The sequence below is a fragment of the Sylvia atricapilla genome, chromosome 2 (genome assembly GCF_009819655.1).
Source record: "Sylvia atricapilla isolate bSylAtr1 chromosome 2, bSylAtr1.pri, whole genome shotgun sequence".
Classification (NCBI taxonomy): Eukaryota; Metazoa; Chordata; class Aves; order Passeriformes; family Sylviidae; genus Sylvia; species Sylvia atricapilla.
Window position 1 is genome coordinate 5,471,451 of NC_089141.1, and position 21,868 is coordinate 5,493,318.

A 21,868-nucleotide genomic window follows, 5' to 3' on the forward strand; every position below is an offset into this window, starting at 1 on the left:
CAAACATGAGCACTGTTCACTCATTTCACAAATCGAGGAAGTCTTTGTGCTCATTTTGAGTTTTACTGTAGTAAAGAGAGTTTAAGCATGTTCTCAAAATGTGGTGTAAGGGAAAGTGCTTTTCTAGTTAGTAAAGCACTAGTTATAGTGCTTTATATTATCTGTAAATGCAGCCCTTAATTTCCAGCGTGCAGCTGCCTGTCCTAGTTATTATTCAGAGCAAAGATGGGATCTGTGACAGGTACAGGCCACAAAATCTGATTTTGTTTCATTTAAGTAACCATTTGGCTGCGCCGTATCTATAATTAGATGGATTAGTGTTCCTGGGTTTTGCTCTTGGAGAGAAATCAAAGTTGCATTTTTAAATAGACTCCTTGACTCCTCTGCAATTCTTAGAGAAGGCCAAAGCCTCCCTTACAATTATCTTTGTTTTCCCTCACTACAGACTTTTCTGGCCTGTTTCACAGGTGTAACATTGGGACAAAAGTTATCCCACATTTCCATCGTATTTGAATGTGTTTAAAACGTCTCCTGCTCCAGTCAAAAGTGTTGAAGAAGAAGAAGAAAAAGCTTTTTGGGTCTTTTTCAGTGAAACAATTCTCATGTCATCTGTATATTGACACCTCCTGAAGTTGTTTTTTTTTTTCAGTTTTTTGTATAGTTTCACTTATTTCAGATAATTTAGTTCCATACTAGGAGGACCTAATATCCAGGGGCCTCTGATGGATGACTTAGCCTGAGTAGTGAATATATTTAATTTGTAACTCTGTCTATGCAAGTTTTTCTTTGCAACTCTGTGATTGGGATTTCAAATAGAGGAAAATATAACTTCTAAAATTTCTTATGTAAAAAATTCGATGTACTTTTCTTTTTTGAAGGCGACCTTTTGTGAGTCAGACCTGATTTTCTTCATGCTAGTTATTTTTCTTAATGTTATGCCACTAAGAGAGGCTGATATTTTTGAACATTCTTGGGTTAATCCTATAAAATAAAGCAGATTAATTTCAAGCATTTCACATAATTAAACATGAGTATTATCGAGTTTTGGATAATTATTCAACTGAAATTTTATTCAACTTCAGTTGAACTTCTTTCAACTGAAGTGGGTTGCTTAAAGCTGACTGTTTAAAAGCTTAGTTTTTCAGATTTGACTATTCTGCTGTACCTTTAAACACCCAAACAAACAGTGAAAAGAAGGAAAACAGGCACAGGTCTGGTTCTTGGTGCCTCATGTTTTGGTACAGGGGATAAAGACTGACAGCAGGCATTTGGCTAGATATCATATGGATATTTCTTCCATCAGGTTGCACTGGGAATAGGGATGAAGAAAATGCTGTGATAGTGTAGAAGGTTTATATCTGAATATTTAGGTGCTAAAAATGTCTTAAAATTGTTTGGATCAGATATATGGACATAGGACTGAAAGGACTCCTGAAAATACCTCTGAAAATTGCTTTGCTGATTGGCAGTGCCTTTTCAACTGTTTATTTTATTTTGAGAGATTCGTGCAGCTGGGGATAGAGAAGGAAGTTAAGGGATTTTTGCAGATGTCTTGTCTCAAAGCTATATTCTGTCAAACAATAGCTGGAACTTCTTTAGTGCTCCCTGGGGCTAAAAAGATGCAAAGAGCTCTCTGAGCAAGCAAAACTTCACCTTCACCAATATCAGAGCTCAAATTCTTCTAAAGCCTCTTAATTTGTTCCAAACACATGGAAGTGTCTTGAGTGATAGAACTAAAGCATCAAATCTAGGCTGGCAATTTTTTTCCCTAAATAACATAAGTAGAACATAACATGTATTTTGCACACCATGGATAAACACTGTATTTTATGTAGGTTGATCTGTGTGCTCTTGAAGACAAACTCACCAGCTCTCAAGAAACAGATGAATGTTTGTCTTACATTTATGGTGACTGCTAAATAAAGGAAAAGGAAACAGCTTTTTCATGAATCAGATAAAAAATCGGCAGAATTTTTTATAAATATAGATGTAATTAGTATATGAAGAATAGCTAATAGTATATTAGAATAATAGTATATTAGAATATGAATTTCATAGCCACACCATGGGAAAAGTTTTCCATCAGGTGCAGCTAATTACTACAAGCCTAGATAAAATGTGAAGAACAAGATCTTATGACATGCAGATTCTCAGGGATTGCACCAATTGTCCCTTATCTTTTGTTACTACTGATCACAGCTGTAACTCAAGAGGGTCAGAAGAAAGGGAATTTAGGAGAGGACCTTAATCTATTTTCTATGATGTAGCAATTTCAAAATAAGATATAGAAGTGCTGTCAACATTCCAAAATTGAAAAAAACCAGGAGCTGTCTTTGTTCTTTCTGAAGGAGTTTTCAGTCTCTGGTAGTGGAGTGGCATGTGTTAATGAAGCATGAGCCCATGTCAGATAGACTTTTAATTAATTGACAGTAACATACTTATTTCCTATCTTTGGCATGAAACAGTAAATTTAATTTTGTAGAATAAGATGGAAAAAATTATTCTCAGGTTGGAGGATGCTCATTTAGGAACTCACTAGTGGACAGCAGTCTTATAAAGGGGAAGTTACAGCACAGTTCTTAAAATCTTCTTCCACAAATGGTTGCTGATTCCGAAACGAAAAATAAATAACTGATCTAAAATGTATTCAGTAGCCCTACATTGGAAACTATGACTTGAAATTAAATAATAAAAACACAGAGAGAGGAGAAACTCTTCACAGAAGGACATCAGCATTTGAGGAGTGCAACAGACTATTTTTAAAGTTCTTCTTCAGAAAGTGCTAAGAGAACAAAAGAAAAAAAAAAGTCAGCCAGGGTCCAGACTATGTGTACTTGGTTTTCTGGTTGGTATTTCGTGGTGGTTTGGGTTGTTTTGGGTTTTTTGTCTTAATTCTGTTTACATTTTTGGTTTTTGTTTGATTGTTTGTGGCGTTTCTGTTTTCCAAAAATATATAGAATTTACTGGAGTTAATTTGTCTATTTAGGAAGTACTTGGGATATAAACTGAAATGTTTTCAGAGCATGAATTTTGATTTTTCAGGTTATAGGGGAAAGAACCCCCAAAACCCCAAAAAGCTCTAATGAGGTTTTTCCAACACACAATGAGTGGAGGAGATAAAAAGGATGGGGAAGATATGAAGGCTTATATATCCAAGCTTTCTGTTTTATTTTTAGTTCTAGTAAATACAAGTCTGAGATCTAAAGAGTGATTTTCAGCATTTCTGGTATTCAGAGCCTTCTAGGCCCCTCAAAAAGACAAACCAATTGGAAAACAGTGATGCCACTGAGGTATTATTTGGAAATGAGCTTAGGATATTTTTTTATTTACTTTTCCAATTTATCTTTATTGCTTTAAAACAATAACAAACTCACAGAAAAGCAATTTTCTGGGGCATATGTAACTCTCCACCTGGAGAAAAACATAATTTATCCTTTAATTCTTTCTGCAGTATTGCTCATAGATTGATTCTCTCTCTTTGTGTGAAACTTTGCTGATGTTGTTGGTTTCTTTATAATACACTTTACAGCGATATTTGATATTAGTCCTGTCAGGTGAATTTTGCCTGAACTTAGAATTGTGCTGCAGTCCTTAAACTGATCTCGTGGCAGTGGTATGGACATTGATTATCATGCACTTCACTGAAAGTCAGCCCAGCTTCTGCTGCTTGTAGTTTAACCTTCTCCATTTCTTTCTATTTTCAGGGATTTGGTTCCACCATCCATCACTTTTTTATTTTTTTTTTTAATTAACTTTTTATATTTCTGCAGTATCCAAGGGCCAAGATCCTGTTGTGTACAGGATCCTGGATAAACACAGAGTTGATCACTGAATATTGTGGAGCTGCAGAGCTGCAGGGGCAAGGAGCCCATGAGGAGAATGGAGATCACAAGTTTAAAACAAGCTGCCCATTTGCTTCAATTTTCAAACATTTTCCTTTCCCCTTCTCTGGAAGACTGAATTCCATGCAGCTTTCCTTTGCACTTGGAATCTCTTCCCCCTTTTTTCTTTTGCATGCTCTTGGTGGGCCCCACTGCAGCCCAGGAGCTCCACTGGCACAGAGTGAAGGAGCTGTGCTGCCTCCCCTTTTTGCTGAGACTCATTCTCCTGGCTGTCTGCCTCCTTTCCTATCTGAAAACCTTCTTCTCCTTTCCAGCTCTGTCCAGAGGATTGGATTACCAGATGTGTGCACTTATTTTCACTCATCCAGCTGCATTAATGGATGTGTAGCAGTAACCTCAACAGGTTTTCAAGTAAAATGTTCTTCTCAGGTAGTGGCAGGGGACAGGGAAAAGGAAGGAAGGATTGTTCATTTGCTCTGTCTTGAGTGCACAGAGTTACTGGGGACAAAACAATCCTTGTCTTTGTGGTGATCTTATGAAATCACTGGATATGCTTTTTTATTAACCTTCTAATACCATGTCTGGCAGGGACAACCATTTGCAGAAATATGGTTCATCCAGCACTTTACTGGAACATTTATGTGCACTGTGATACGAGTAGCACGGCGGATAAAGGCAATTATTATTGCTGCACAAGATAGATCTAGGTTAGGGTTTTTTGCTTTTCATTTCCATTTTAAGTGAAAGCAATTCTGGCTCCCTATTAGACCATCCATGTCAGGAAAAGTCGAGTGTTACATCTTCTCATCATGTTTCCTGGTTTGCTAGGGTGTTATAATGAAAACTCTCAGAAGTTAATGCGGCACTTGAAACTGTGACACTATTCAGAGTTCAAAAAATAATAAAGAATCGTGTTCCAGTGGGTAGTCATCAGTTATCAACAGCACAATAAAAATGTAGCAACAAGAATAGCGACACTATCCATGTACCTTGCACTTCACTTCAGCTGGTTTGAGTTACTTTCAAACTCTTACGTAAAGGATTTAATGCCTGAAAGCATTTTGCTGCTTGTGGTATTTGTTAGAAATGTAATCTGAGCTGCTTCAATGGAGGAACACCTGATCAAATTTTTAGTGGCAAGAGACCAACTGTTTCAGTTTTGAAGTCAGCCTTGACTTTTCAGCATGAGAACACGAAGATGAGGTAATCCCTTGCTGGGTGTCCACAAACAGCAGGGTGTAGCTTTCCAAACAGCGTCGGGGCAATGGGATGTGACACTTGAGAGGACATGGTTCGTGGCCATGTGAGACAGGAGGTGTTTTGAAGCTGAGCTGTGTAAATTTCCACACCAAAAGGCTGCACAGCCTTCCTTTGGAGATGTGTGCATAAGACAGCAGATGACATGTATGCCATACGTGTCATCTGACAACAATTAAGGGAACATGTTCCCTTTTTTTCTGTCAAGGTTTTTGCAAGATTTGACTCCTGTCCATTGCTTTATTTGCATTTTTCATGTGGAGTTGCTCTGTTTTCCTGCACATAGAAAAAATTTAGCACTTAAGAGAGCTTTCTTGACTGGTTTTAACCAGGCACACTTGAGTTTGAAGGATGATTTGATGTCTGGTACTAAGCACTAAAAGGGAGATATAACATTGCGTTTCTCTTTTACCCACCTTCCACAGTAAAATAAGACGAGTTTCTGGTACATTGAGTGCAGTGTGTGGGAGGAAAGGAGAAAACCAAACAGCTGGAGTGCTTTCTGGAAAAAAAAAAAAGTTATTCCTTCTAGTTCCAGAGTTTGGGACAATCTTCCTTGCATTTGGAACATCATATATAGGAACAATCTGGGATCAATCGTGTCTAAACATTATTTTTTATTCATGTGCTTCTGAAGCAAATCTTATCATTTACTGTCTCGGTGTACATGCATAACATACACATGGGAAAACATGTGCCTTTTCCTGACAGCAATACCCACTGGAGCTTTTTCAGTCCAACTCTAATCTTTTCCTTGCACATAAACGAATGTGTTTCTTGTTGCTGTGTGTAAATATTATCATTCCTGATATTTTTATCTAGAAATACACTGAATCTTAGTCCTGGAACTAAAAATTCTGCATCATGGAAATTGCTGATGAGATGAGATAAATTCTTAGAAATTATTAGTTTTGGTTTACTCCAACAACAACAACAAGAAAAAACCCACAAAAAACAAATGAGAAGAAAAACCAAACCAAAGCAAAAAAACCCCACAAAAAACCAAAACAACAAAAAAACCCCAAAACAAACAAACAAAAAGCTAACAACAAAAAACAGAAAAAAAAAAAAAAGCATAAATCCTCTACTCCTCAGTGGGTTTAGCATTTGTTATTAGTTGGAAAGTGTCTCTGTATAAATGCTCACAAAACCTGCAGAAAAAAGACACCTGGAAGCAACAGCGTTATCAGGGTCACTTATCTAACACTACTGTGATATAGCTTGTCAAATGCCATAGAATGTCTTGTTTGAATTAATGGAAATATAAATCCTATGGAACAGTTTTATCAAGGAGGGTGAAATCATCTCGTTCCTGGAAAATCAAGTTTTGTCATCCTGAGTTAGGGCCCAGAATCAGACCTCTTCAGCCTCTGAAAAGCAGAGGTAGAATAGAAAAGATGGAAAGAGAGGGCCAAGTGAATCAGAGCCCTTAGGAATTTTGTTTCCCTCCATTGCAAGTGAGAGAACACATTCAAATCTCTGCGTTGCTTATATGGAAAGAAAGTATGTGCTGTGTTTCTCATCATTATATTTTAACAGAATGTGTATGGAAGACTTGTGTTGATTTGGGCAATAAGAGAAATCATCTTTTTCCATGGGACAATTCTCAGTATTGTTCTGCCAAACAGAACATGACCCTGATACCTGATAATCTCTTTCCTAAATGATTATGCTTAAGAATGTGAGGCTATTTAATGTCCATCTTCTCTAAGAGGGGAGGGGAAAAAGTGCTGCAGTGTCAGCATATGGGACAGAGAACAGGCAGCACAATCAATTCCTTGGCATTCCTTGAAGTACTGAAAGCTGTATAAAGGGGTTCACTTACTGCAGCAAGCCATAGGCTCAGACATTGCACAGCAACACAGCACACATTAGTTCAGTGCTCTGATTTTAACTTGGAATGATGTGTTTCATCTCCACAGCCCATTGGTATGTCTCATGTGCCTCTTGTTCATTTGGTCTTTACTTAAAGGTTCTTACATGTTCATACTGCCTGGATTTCATGTGGATTTCATGTCTGAAAGCCTTTTTTTTTTTTTTTTTTTTTTCAGAGGCAGTACTCCATATATATTAACCCTTAGGTGAAATTGTTATAACATAAGATGTGGATGTTCATGTCATATATGTATTGAAGATTATTGGTTTTTATTTTTTTCTGTACTAAATTGCAGACTAGTGCTTTGAATAGTGGTAGAAATAGAATTCCTAGCATAAAACTCCCTGTTAATTAAGGTTTTTTAATCAAATTACTAGGTAAAAGCTCAATTGTGAGGTGAAACGAATACAAATAACGTGAGGGGTTTTCCCTGAATTTTCTGGATTTTTATGAAGAGAAAGATATGAAGGCTATAAGTGGTGGAAAATGAAGCTTAATCCTACCGTATCAATTTCTCTGGTGTTTTTCTTGCTTCAGTGTTCTAGGCAGGCCAACTCTTAAAGTGCACATTGCATATATTTCTATTCCTGCATTTTGTACACCTGCCAAGTGTATGGTGATGGCACGAAGTGACATGTGAATGCACCTGAGAGCCTAGTAGGACAGGCAGCGTTGCCATCATATCAGAACCTCCATCCTGCCCCTGCTTCTCTTGAAACCTTTTATCAACCTCCCTGGCTAGAGACATAGGGGTAAAGACAAAATCAGAGCAGTTCTGTGCTCCTCTCAATGCTGAGATGAATGTTTTCAAAGTGTTATGGAGCTAATTCCCTAAACATCCCCCACTGATACTAATGGGAATCCCTAATGTTTCCTTGAGCATGTATTCATTAGGACTTCTTCTCCACCCTCTTTCTTCCACTGCTGTTTCAGAGGGCCAAAAGGTCTCTTGAAGCACAGCAGATGAACAAGAGTTAGTACAGACACTGCCTTCTGAGTGACATAACTGTGCACTTATGAAAGTCCTTGTAGAAACATTTTTGTTTGGTGTGGGAGTCTATAACTTAAAGAACTATGGCAAAGAAAGGGCATTTCTTGTGTGCCTTGTGTGTTTTACTCGAGGATCATGATGTACTAATTTTGTCAACAATAGACTTGCCAAGGATTTCAGAATCACCTAGGTGTGTTAAATGAAGGAGCAGGCTGTGATGCAGACTGGGACAATGAGTGTTGTGGAGAAGGTTGCTGTTATGCAGAGAGCACAGTTTGACTTGGGAACAATCCAAATCCTTCCTCTAACTATCAATAGATTTCAAACAGCAGCTTGTGCTGAATGCACACTTATTTATACTGGGAAACCTATAATTTATTAATCCTAGCTATTAAAGTAATACATAGGGTTCTTTGATTGATGCCTGGTGCTGATTCCTAAGCATTATGCAAAGGGAGAATACCTATTATAATAGATATGAAAGTTTTCTCCTTGGTACCAAGGAAGAATTTAGGTGTCCTCATCTGGATAGTCCCATGGTAATGTATGTGGCTGTGAGACTGTCAGCATTTTTTGCCCATTACCACTTAAAGTGGACATTATTTTACCTACCTGCTGTTCTTTTCCTCAGCAGCACACTTGTTTGAAGGAGTCAGAAATCTATGGAACTTGTCCATGCATAAAATTTTGGGGCCAGGTAGAGCAGCTGCTGACTGTTCTACTGTTACTGCATTCAAAGGGCTGTCTCTGCTCCTATGTTGAAGATTTGTAACTGGGAGTTGTAACCTCTTAGATCACCTCAGCTGCTAACTGCCAAAGGAGCCAAAGGCAGCAAGGTTTTGAGCAGCTGTTGTCAGAGTTTTATTTTCTACATCTCCAGCTCTGTGGAGGTGAGACAGCAGCAAGGGTTTCTTGTATCTGCGTGCGTACGGAGTTTAATTACTGGGCAGAAAATGGTCTTTATACGTGTTTTGGCTTGAAGGCTGGCTGAGGATACCTGTCTGTGGAAAACTGAGTCACAGCAGAGAAATCTATGCTTGGGGTGAAAAGCCCTGTGCACTGTAGCTAATTCACAGCAGCCCTTCTCATGGGCAGTCCATGAAGACTCTGTGGGTGTTCATTGAAACACAGAGCCAGTCAGGGACAAATGGATGTGAACTGCTGACACTCTTCAGCCAGAAAGCAGGAATAGGGCACTCCAGGGTCTGTCTGGGCAGAAGTTCCAGCTGTTCCAGCTGTTCCAGCAACACAGCTGAGCCCCATGGCCAAAGTGTGGTGCCTAGGGGACAGCCTGTGTAAGGGAGGGCAGAACCTCTCTGAAGGAAAATGTGTGAGGAACAGCCCTAAGAGCCCTGAGGAAGGAGAGTAGTTACTCCACGTGTCCCTGCAGGAATCTGCTGCAGCCTCTGGAGAGAATGAGCTTGAGAGCTCTTTCCCTGCAGCCACTGGAGAGTACATTTGGATCAGGTATCTGGAGGAGCCCACACAGAACAGGTGGATGTTTCCTGAGAGGACTTCAGCCTTTGGGCTGCTCACACAGGAGCAGGTCTATCCTGAAAGGCTGCAGCCTGCACAAAAGGCTCTCAGTGGAGCAGGGGAATGGGGAGGGTGTGAGGTGGAAGGAGCAGCAGAGAAGAGCTGTAATGGACTGACCAGAGTTTATATTCCTCATCCTCTTTATGCACTGGGGGATGGCAGTGAGTTCAGTTTTCCCCAAGGCAACTCTGTTTTTCCAGTGATGAGAACTGGTGAGTGATGTGTCTTTATCTTGACCTGTAAACTTTTGCATTTTATTTCCCCCCTCTTGACTGCTCCGAGACCAGTTTTGTTAGAAAAGTGAGGTAAATTCTCAGGATGGCATTCAGTATTTTAAAACTTTAGATTTTAAACCCTGGTAGGTATCCATTGTCTTTTCCCATGTGTTGGGCAGTCACCACACAAGACTCATGGTCTGCCCATCCTGGGAGCCTGGGGGGCATGAAGTTTTTTAACACTAAACACAGACCACCAAACCCTACAGTGATTGCTGGCTTGTGAGGTGCAATGCATGTGTTATTTACTAAAGAATGGAGGCTTTCTATGTTTTAGGGAAGGTGGTGGAACTTCTGTGCTCCAACAACAGGTCAGAGGGGCCTTCACTGTCCTGCTGCTTCCATCAGTGGCCTCAGTAGCCCAGACTGACAGTGCATCCCTGAGAGATTTCCCACGTGGTCTGAGATGGCTGTCATCTTGCTTTTGACATCTTGTACTTAGTGTTTAGACATCTTGTGCTTAAAGGACTTCCTAACTTCGGGCTTTATTTCAAATACAGTCTCTTTTTTCTGTATTTGAGGAGAATTGCCCTGAGGTTACGAAACAGTTGACAAATAAGTGGAGTTTCAGCTGGCTAGCATGGTCTTTCTGCTTGGCTGCTGTGATGTGCTGAAAGATTACTCAAAATATGCTCCATTAAAGGTAGACTCTCAAGTTCAGTGTAGATTAAGAAATTTCAAGTGTGTGTCCTTAGGTGCATATCTTTAACACATCAAAAATACTGCTTGGTGCAGATGGGTGTGTTCAGTCCTCTGCACAGCAATGCTGCCTCCTCATCAATAAAGAGGCAAATACAATGGAAAATTGTTACCTTTGTCTCTGGATCCTGGTAATTCAAATATTCAACAGTGTCATAGCATTTCCCAACCTTCAAATAGAGCCACTTTATCTTGAGATGAAACAACACGTGGAAGTAGATCTGTCATAAAGTAGGGGGTTGCTTTGGAGCTTGTATCAAATTATAAACCCCACAGTGTTCGCACTTGGAAATGAACATTTATTGAGGTTTACTTATTGCATGTGCAATAAAAAGAAGAAAAACTGTGTTAAAATCAGCAGTTTAGTTCAGCTAACTCAGTTACAGCCACAGCTTACGGTAGGCTGTGAACATACAACAGGTCAAATGCAGCTCATGTGGTGTCACCCAGAATATCCTGTTCCCAGATAAATGGAAGACAGTAAGTGAAATTAGGTTTATGGTGGGTGAGGTGCTGGAAGGTAGAAGTGCTTACAGCACTAGAGCCATTGTGGAGAAATAGACTCTTAATCGTGTGTTTACATGCTTCTACAATCAGTTTAATTAAATTACTGTCACAAGCATATCATTCAATTTTAGCTCTTTAGGAGGACTAAATACAGCCTGAGGAAAGGATGAATTCTGAATGAGAAGATACAACCAAGTAGGAAATTAGGGTTAACATAACCCTAAGATAAGTTTCTTCAAGAGGTAAAAGAAGACAAGCTTTTCTATAGAACAGAAAATGCTTTTAAGTGACAAAGACTTTAGGCAAACATTTGTTATGCATTTTTAAAATAGATTCATGAAAAAAAAAAATCCTAAATGTGATTCCTTAGTGACACTTAAAAGGCTCATTTTTACATCCATTAATTTAAATAATAAATGAATAAAAATGTTAAAAAATGATGATTATTCCCCAAATAATATACTAAATACTGCATGCAAACAGGTTATGAACCTACCCCAAAGTAACACACCTTTACCTATTTTATTAATCAACTTTTTAAGAGCATAGACTCTGTATTTGTTGTGTGTATCCCAAAAAATTTCCTGGAAAATCTGAATTTAAAAAATGGGATAAAAAATGCTATCGCTGTTCCCATGTAGGATTTTTTGGCTGACTATTGCCATGAAAGATATAATAGTGTAAATCCTTCAGTGAAGGATTTTAATCTGTGTTTCTCTATTGGTGCTCTAATACCAGAGTAGTTTATGGCTAGACTGACTAGGCCCTGGACAATGAATTTCCAAGTTTCTAGCACTCCTTCTGGTCCAGAAGAAAATCATAACTAATCATAACCATTAAATCATAACTAATTTTCTTACTGAAACTCTTTACAGACCTGGTATTTTACATCAGCCCACTACTATTCTTGGGTTGCCCCAAATTTCAGTACTAATCTTGAATGCTAAATTTCTTACCTCTTGAGCTGCTGTTGCTTTTCCATAGAAGGTTCCAAGCCCAAGTCTGGAGAGCTCAATTTCATCATCAGAGCGTTTGGGATTGTTACAGCTACTAAAATGAAACAGATCAGGTCAATATTTGTATCAGGCCCCCTTTAGAAAGCAAAATGTTTGACATCTGCATTGTATTAAAGCAGTCCAGTTAATGAGAGCTCCTGTAGGGTATAAGTGAGTTGTAGGTTTCTGGCAGTTCTGCTAGTCAGACTACCTGCTTATTTAGGATCTAAAATTTCAGTTCTGTGGTAATTTGGGCCAGAGTTTAAACCTGGATGTCAGAGCCTGAGTGTTGTTTGAAAATTCAGGCCATAATTCAGGAGCAGGAATACGTGGCAAATAAATACACCAAATATTGTCATAATTAATACTGTTGACACAACACGGTGTATCCCGGGAATTTAAAAGAGCTTGAATAAAAGGGTGATGCTAATAGCACTACATGCAATGAAAATGCAGAGCAAAAGGTGATCATTTGTAAAGAAAACAGCAACTGAAATTGTAGAAGGGGTAGAAAACTGATGTGACATGTGATGCTATTCTAGAGTAAGAAATCTTGTTCTGAATATATAGATGTATTTTAAAAATATCGCCAAGATTTGTATTATGGCAGATATAACAAATCAGATAACCTTTCTGCTGAAATTTCTTAATTTATACTGTTGTTTCCTCTGCTGGAATGGGTTTAAAAAATGAGTACAGTAAGGATTATAAAACAAGACAAAAAATCTGCCCACATTTAGAGGTATGTGATTTCATTTTTTTTTGATAGAGCACTTGAAATTTCTCAGGTTCATTACTACAAACAAGAAACATAATCATTTTTCTCTCTCAGTGAACATAAAACACAAAATTACATATTTTTTTAGCAAATCTGCCTCAAATTCTCCCATGAATACTTGCAGTTTTCTGATACTATCCTCTAACAAAAGCTTCAAATTAGCACTAATGTACATGACTTTATGGAGTGGGGTTCTTGAATAGAGGCCATGCTAAGGTTTTAAAAGGGTCACACCTTAAAAATTATATCACCATTCTGCTCTCTAAAGGCTCCTCTTTTAGCAGTGAAGTTTATATTTGTGCTATATGATGTCATAGCCCAGACATTTATGCTAAAGGGAAAAATAATAAATAGCTGAATTAATAAGTAGCTGAAGTTTGAATTTTAGGTAAAGACAAACACAAAGAAGGTTATTGTTGACAGCTTTTTGTTTTGAGAGAGACAGTAACAGTGGTCTGGGTGGAAAAACATGTTTTAGTTAATATTGCTGAGTTAATTATTTTTAGTGTTTCTTTTGCTTTTTTAAAAAAAATTACTTTGGAGAATCAAAAGCATTTTTTGGAGCTTATTTTAAAATATAATTTCATCATTGTTATATAATTCATAATAATATCTTATAAAATATCAATCAGCTTTTAAATACATTTTTATAATGTAATATACAATACAATTTCTGTCAATACAAAAATGTTACTGCATGACTGCATCGAAGGGCTGCAATTTGAAGAAATGTGTATTATACAAATGTAAATTAAAAAAAAAAAACCCTTATTTTTTGTTCTTTTGAGGAGTACTGAAGAGAATATTTTGTAAAAAATTATATACAACCAGGCCCAACAAACACAACCATTGCATTAATGTTTTTCTTGTAAAAAATGTTTTCTTTCACCTTGGTATCTGTAGAATTATCTCTATCAAATGTAGGAAGATCTAGGGGAAAACAGGCATCTGTAGATGTTGTTATCTGGCTGCTGTAAGGAAATGTGGGCTTTTTTGAGTGGCAGATACCTAAAAGATAAACAAACATTTAAGAAATTATTGTACAAAATGCATAAAAGGGTCAAGGTTACAGTATGCATAAAGTGTTTATTTATAGTAAATTGTTATAAAAATCAAGGTGCACTATGCTTACAACTCTGCCTGAATTATCTTACATCTAGTGGTTTTTTTTTCCTTTAAAAACAATGGAATCTGAAAGTCACTCAGATATATTTTGTCAGATTGGGAAAATATGCAGTTTTAATATGTTCCATAGAAACCACCACTGGTAATGAAGAATACCAGCATCATTCTCTAAATCTAAGTAGGCATTAGAATAGGAAATCAAGAATTTTTTAAAATATCAACTGGAATTTCTATTCCTTTCTGATTCATCGGTATTTTTTTTCACTCCTGGATGAATATGTCCTAAGCATCCTTAAATTGATAATGGTCTCTAAAGCAAAGGCAAAACTTGCAGAACATTGGGCACCAAGTGGAAAATGATTTTATTTCAGCTACCAGTGGCTGATTACTAGTAACACAGACTTACTTTGCCTTCGTGATCAGAATACTTACATGCTTTTGTAAGCCGTCTACCCAGAATTTATAAATAGGAAAGAAAATAACCCTCGAAAGCCAAACAACTTCTTCTCCTTGTCGCCATATGCTGCATCTTTTCCCTCTAGGTTTTGTATACTCTGTGTGCTGAAGAATGGTGTCTTTTCTTTTCATGTTGCTCTGTCGGCGGTCATAACAGCTATTCTCTTCATGAATATGTAAATCCCATGCATAAAATCTGAAAAATTAGCATGGCGATTCCCACTATAGAATGTGCCCAATTATGTCAGCTAATACGTGGATAGTGATGATTTAATCTTTGGACTATATGAGCGGATTCAGGTACAGTTACAAGAGCTGCAGTAATTACAGAGGACCCAAACACACAAGCTGGGTGCGTGCACATGCTGGGGGATCATTGGGCTTTAATAGGAACTGGGCATCTGATGCCTGGCTATGATGGAGTGCTCGCAGATTCATTTACAGGCGCTTTCTCTGATGGGTAGTGACAAGGGAGAAAAATGCCCTAGGTCTGCAATACCCTTCCCTTACTAACTGAAACTCATTTGCATTTGAATTTTTTTTTTATTTGCCCCCTTTTTTAGTTCCTACTGAATGCTTGCAATTAGAAGGGGACGAATAAAAGTTTGGATAAATAAAAGGGAGAAAAACGGTGACCGCATTTGCCAGGCGTCCTCAACTCACTTGGTTTATCAGCAATGGGTGTTGGAGGGGGGAGGAAGGACATGCAGAAAACAAAACCCAAAAGGCACCACCAGCAATTGATGCATTTTTGTATTTAAATAAGCAGGCGTGCTCATGCATATTTATATGACGTGCATGCCTATGCGCCGCTCTGAGCAGTGGCTCTGCGGCTCAGGCTGCAGTAATTAGGCTGATGTAATTATAGCAAAACAAAGCAAGCTTAGGCTGATGGTGTGTTTTGTTTTTTGTTGTTTTTTTTTTTTTTTTTTCGCCTGTACAGTGGGAACATTTAAGACATATGCATATTCCAGCGTACAAAAAATGAACCTGCACCGCTTTCGGAGGCTAGGAGGACAGTGTGGCCAGTGCACCTATTGTGTCACTGCTGTAGAAAGCAGCTTAGTGATTGGCCACTGTCTGCAGCACATAATACTGACTGGTTATAAAGGACTTGTCTAGGGGAAAGCCTGTAGGTACTCCATTGTCTGGCAAAGTTGATATGACTGCATTCTTTTTGCAGGGGGTCAGACAGCTGAACTGTAAAAGCTGCACAGATTTCTTTTTTTTTTTTTTTGTCTTCTTCGTCTGTCTCTCTGTCTCTATCTCTTCCATATAGCATTTTTCTTTCATGCCCTGTCTCAGTCTGCATAGTTTAAGAGAATGCTAATTAAGATCCCTTGTCTTAACCTGAAAATAATGACTTGGATGTAAATAGAAAACTGGCGATAGTTTAAAATATTCTTGCGTAGCACCAAGATATCAGTTACCGTTCTAGGGGAAAAAAAGGAAGAATTATTTTCTTTTTGTAATCAAGGTAAACAAAAGAGAGTTGTTGCTTCTCTTTCTTCCTTTCTTTCATGCTTTCCTTTTTTTTCCTATTTTTTTTTTAAACCAATAATGTATACTATTTCAAGCCAGGTAATATTTTATTTCAGAAAGCATGTTAGCTACATAATTTAAAAGTCCACAAATCAGTTGCAATTTAGTGCTTATTAATCCTTCTTAGGATGTAATTTGGTGAAAGAACTGCTTTAAAAAAAAAAAAAAAATTCTTTTCTGTATTATAGACGGATCTAACAACGCAGTCTGGGCTCCGTGCCAAAGGCTGGTATTTCACAGCAGCGACCGCCTTACAGATGAGCTGTGGGAAGCAGGAGGGAGACTCTCTTAGGGTGCCACTACTATGGAGACACAGCTGGGCTGAACAAGATTTGCTTCAAACGACAACAAGAGAGACAGAAAGAGTCTGGTTCGACCGCTGCCCAAGCAGGCAGTAACCAGAAGAGCTAGCAGCCAATCCGGCCATGCTGCACTGTTCGAAACCAGCTCTACATCCCAGCCAATCAGTGACATCACTGGTGAGAAACTCATTTACATCATGCAGTAATGAACTTTGTTTAACGTAGCCTTTTTTCTTTTCTTTTTTTTTTTTTCCTCACAGAGATTAGGTCCTCCATTAATTATTCTGCCAGCATAATTTGAATCGCTATGCAAAACGATGGCTACAATTTCTTGATTTTTTTTTTTTTTTAACTGTGTGCTGTCTCTGCAGGTAACCATGGGCATTGTTCCAATTTTTTTTTTCCTGTTGGCCCCATAAAACCTTTAAAAGCGTCTGTAATTGTTAATATTGTGCATATATTTTTCTTTCATGTATGTTTGTCTCCTTGTAGTCCTTACCTAATGTGGTATTTCTTTCTGCAGTTATAGCCTGAGATTACCTTTAACTGTCTTGGAAGGTAAAAAAGGGTGTTGCTGCAGCATTGAGTTTGCATCTTAACTGCCATCACGGTCTAAGTATTTATTCTAATGCTTCAGAAATCATTTTGCTGTGGCCGTTTTACATATCTGGGTTTCTCTAAAGGTTCTTACATGCATCTGTTACAACTGAGTAAAGTTCAGTACTGTTATATTTCATTCTTCACCACTTGCAGTCAAGATGTCATTTTATTAATGGATAGAACATAGATAATTTCTGAAAAAATTTCACCCCCTTCCTTCCACCTCGACACAATGCACCTGATTTGCATCCATTTACCAGAATAACTGAATACAAGAGCCAGTATGAAAGGAAGTCAAGGGAGAGCTTGCATACTGCTTCAGGGTATGTTGCAGCAAAGCGAAATATAGAATTTTTGTTTAGAATGTGTTTAATCTACACAGAAAAGATTAGATCTTAGGCTGAAAAAACTCTTATCTATTCAGTATTCAGTTTTTCATATTAGGAAATAGGGTTTTTTGGAAGGGGTTGGGTGGTTTTTTTTTTTTTTTTTTTTTTTAATAATAAACGTGCACATTTTCTCGAGATGTGTTCAATTATAAGTCGAAAACATTTGGGCAAGCCAACATTGTGTTGAACATTTGGATTTAGTTCTTTGTGGGTAAAGCAATTTGTTGTGTGAACGATTTAAATTTTTAAAACCAGCCCAGGATACTGTGGAATGCAGAGATTTCAGGCTGCATAATCTAATGAGGCAGGGTTTTGCTCTTCAGTATTCTAATAGCCGAAACAGAATCAGATATGAGACAAATTCAATATTGTGTCATTAAATTAAAGCTATATCTGTTGCTAGTGGGCTTCAAGAGGTCAAGTCTTTCGTAAAGCAAATTTTTATTTAAAGAAGTAGCCTGAAATAGAATTTTTGTTACAACATGGTAACTTCCCCTCTCCTCTCACGCAATAATCTACAATTTGTTTACAGTGCTTCAGTTATATATTGATCCTTCTAGCCACTTTGAAAATACGCAGGATTTAAGCACTAAACCATAGCTCTTTCAATGCATGATGCATTCCATCATCCCATCATCAGTATTCTGTGTGCAGCTGTCCTGATTCAGCCACTGGCTCCCCTGCTGCAGATCCTGTAATTTGAATCATGCGTAATAATATATTATCCTACTGGGGGCCTTCTTTCAGTAGGAGAGTGGTTTTATACCTTCTGCTCTAAGAGAACTGTTGGCTCCTTGCCATCTCGTAGCCATTATTCACCGAGGCAATCAAGATGGTCTTCCTTAAGGAATAACATCTGCACAACTGCATGTGCCACAAATATGAAGCCTCCCCTCACGTTATAAATTTAGTTTTCTTGGGAGCAGGAATATTTGAGAATACCGGAGCAGAAAAGCTGGATGTTTACAGGAATTCATCAAAAGTGTACTGAATGTGCCATGTGCTGAAATCCAGGCTGTGAAGACATTTGGACTGGCTAAGGGAGGCAGAGGAGAAAATAGAAGCTAGTGGCAATTCTGTGATTTTTGATAATATTTAATCCGACTCATGTTTTTGACTTAGCTGATGAGTAGTGCTGTATTTAATAGGTGACATTTGCCTTGCTGACAAGGTAATTTTCTAACTGGGGTGTTGATGGGATGGTGTCAGCTGGGACTGGAGCTGCATTTCCCCAGTTGAGAATCTAACCTGGTTTGATTCATTCCACAAGATGCAGCGTCAGTAGGGAATGAAAAACAGATACCAAAAGGGACCAAGATTGTAGAAAATATGAACACGTCATAACAAAGTAGCAAATCTCAGAAATGCAGAATCTGAAAACGTGACTTGTGCTCATACACCGTGAATTGTATCTGCTGGTTAAAGCTCTGTGGGGCATCTAAAGGTGAGTGAAAGCAGCTGCTTGAAGCAGAGAAAGAGGAACCCCAGATCTGTGCAAGTCTTTCAGCTATTGTGTGTGCACTGCTGCCATATGTAGCAGATACATCAGTTCCAGGGCCTACAGTTTTCTTTTGTTCACATAAATGTCACCCCTAAAACAGAATCAAAATATCTTGAGATCTTATTTTCACAGATATTCTTTTTATGTAAGCATAGAGAAGCATGATGTTTTCTGTCCTGTACAAATTGTTTGACCGTTCCTGTGAAAGATAACAGATTTGATTTAGGGAAGAGAAAGGGGAAGTATTGGGGAGTGAAAGGAACAAAATTTGATTTAGTGTATTTATCTCATCCTGAAGCTTACATAGTTTCCACTGAACAACAGTAATACAACTGTAGCAGATAATTCTATCCAAGATGTGTCCATTTCAGTGCTGTTGAGGTGTATATAGCAGGGGAGGGTCTTCTTGTTGTCATCACTTCTTGTTTTACCTTCTGGAAGACAGAAATAAAGTCTGTAACCTGGATGAAAATCGGAAGTGCTAATATTTGAGAACTGAAGTTCTTCTGAGACTATAGGAATGATAGTTAAATAGGGCTCACCTGGTGGCGGCCTTTTAAAGAATCTTTTCAGAGGGAGGACCCTTAACACCTGGACTATCTCTAATATTTAAAATACTGTACAATAATATCAGATTTTTTTTTTAATAAACAAGGGAAGTCCACAGTAATGTGGCTTAGAAATAAGATAAAATTGCAAATAAGGCAAACAGATTGGTGACTGCAGCTTACTTACTGACTCAGTCCATGTAGAAGAAAGAAAGAGACCTTCCTAGGCCATTGATGCTCCATTGAAGAACATTCTCCATATAGTTAGTTTTCAATAATAGGGATCAATATGAAAAATCATAATGATTTGATGAATCACAGGAAGACAAATCACCTTCTTGACAGCTGAACTCTGACAGGAGGAAACACATTAAGCAGAGAATGGTATTTGCCATAGTTCACCCTATTTAAAAGAGGAGTTATGCCATTCTGAAGGATGAGCCAGAAAATAACAGCCACTGGAAATTATAATGTATTTATTTTCTACTTCTTCGAACAAATATATTGTACTTGATTCTTCTCTGGTAGCATTTCAGCTTTCTGATAAAAGTCCTAACAAAAAGTCCATTCCACAGGCTTCCTCTTTCAAAAGGCTGTTATTTCAATTGCTGATGTTTCCAAGCAGAACATCTAGAAGAGGTTATGGACACTGAAATTTGTTTTCTGCCATGGCTCAGTGTATAAGCAACATAGTTTTTGCCATTCAACCTATACCATTTATAAGGAAAACAATGAGACTGAACAGCAGAGGTGACACTAATAATGAATTACTGCATGTAATTTTTTATGTAATATCAATTTTTTTTATACTTTATAAGAAGATTCCTCTTTTCTCAAATTGTCAATATTTAAACAACCAATTTTATTAAATCAAGTTTTAGAGTTAAGAGTAACAATACTGGGAAAACACACTGTCATGGTTTAACCCCAGCTGGCATCCAAGCATCACACAGAGGCTTTCTCACCCCCCAACCTGTGGGATGGGGGAGAGAATTGGAGGGCTAAAAGTGAGAAAAATTGTGGTTGAGATAAAGGCAATTATAGATAAGAAAAACACACACAAGTAAAGAAAAAAAACAAAACAAAAGGAATCTTTTCACTGCTTCCCATGGGCAGGCAAGTGTTCAGCACTCCCAGGAAAACAGGGCTCCATCATGTGTAATGGTGACTTGGGAAGACAAATATCACTGTGAACATCCTTCCCTCCCGCTTTCTTCCCCCGGCTTTACAGGCTGAGCATGACTCCATATGATGTGGAATATCCCTTTGGTCAGTTGGGATCAGCTCCCAGCTCCTTGTGCACTCCTAGCCCACTCATTGCTGGGGTTGTGTGAGAGACAGAAAAGGTCCTGACTCTCTGATCACTCCTCAGTGATAATAAAAGCATCCCTGTGTTATGAACATTGCTTCCATCACAAATCTGAAACACAGCCCCACACCAGCCACAATGAAAAAAATAAACTCTACCCAGCCAAACCCAGGACACACTCTAAGGAATCAGTGACACTGATACCCTTTAAAAGGGCTGCACATCTTCTCTTTTTGCAACATGTAATGTTGAATTTGCTACAATACTCCATATAAATTAAGACTACAAAATAAATATAATTTATTATATATATTATATTATATATAAATATGTAATGTAATGTAATATAAATATATAAATATAAAGTAAATATATTATAATTAAATATAATTAATATAATTAAATTAAATATAAATTAAGACTATATTTTAGATAAATGTATATACCCTGTATATATTTATCTAAAGGCAAAGGATATGGAGCTATCTGTCTTCTTTTATAGTCTACAGCAAAAGGGTAGAAACGGTAGAAAACTGTAAAAGAATGTCTGCATTGCTGAGTTTGTTTTAAAAATCTAGAAGTACATACACATATATATATATAAATATATTTGACTTGGGCATATCAAGATTCTTTGAGTACATTACTGAGATACACACTCATCTCAGACTGTGTAAGAAAGGACTTATTTATGGGGCTCTTTACTACTGAATCAAAATACGATCTTGGGTAAACAAGGTCACTTACTATTTTACTGTGACACTTCAGCTTTCCTCACTTTAAAATAGGCTGTGGGAAATGGAGTGTGATGGCTCTTCTCTGTATGAGAAAAAGGCTGGAAGGGACCCAAAACTGTTTTCTGGAAGCAAGTACATAAAGGCTGGTGAATATAGAAATAGGAGTCATCAGTTGTTCAAGGACAGTCCTACAATATTTTAAGCGCTGGTACCAGAAAAGGGTCTCTTTCTTGGCCTAAATGCTGGCCTGAAATATCTTTATTTTCCTGGTGGCTAATGGGAGGGGAGCTGAGCAGTGCCTGCTGCACCACATCACCCTGAAGGCCCTCAGACAGGGGCTTTGAAATGCAAGGCAGCAAACTGCTGACTTCTGGGGTTGTGGTTTTATTTCTTCATCCAGTTGTTTTCATTTTTCATGTTACATGTCAGTGCTGTATTGCTCCTAGTGAAAATTTTGGAATCTAGGCATGTTTTATTAATGCACCTATAGTTTTTCATTTTATTCCTCCATTTAAGAGAAAGGAGAAAATATCTTGTTATAAGAAAATTCTTAATGTGATAAATTTAAGGCAAGTGTTTTCACCAACAGAGTTTGAGCTCTGT

At 37.8% G+C, this 21,868-nt stretch overlaps 1 long non-coding RNA gene across 1 annotated transcript in view; it reads left to right on the plus strand.

Moving 5' to 3' along the window:
• Positions 1–21,868, plus strand: part of LOC136373673 (uncharacterized) — a 51,398-nt gene that overhangs the window by 12,812 nt on the left and 16,718 nt on the right. Inside the window, exon 2 of the long non-coding RNA XR_010745698.1 lies at positions 16,068–16,358. This is a non-coding gene — a long non-coding RNA (uncharacterized lncRNA). The remainder of the gene's footprint in view (positions 1–16,067; positions 16,359–21,868) is intronic.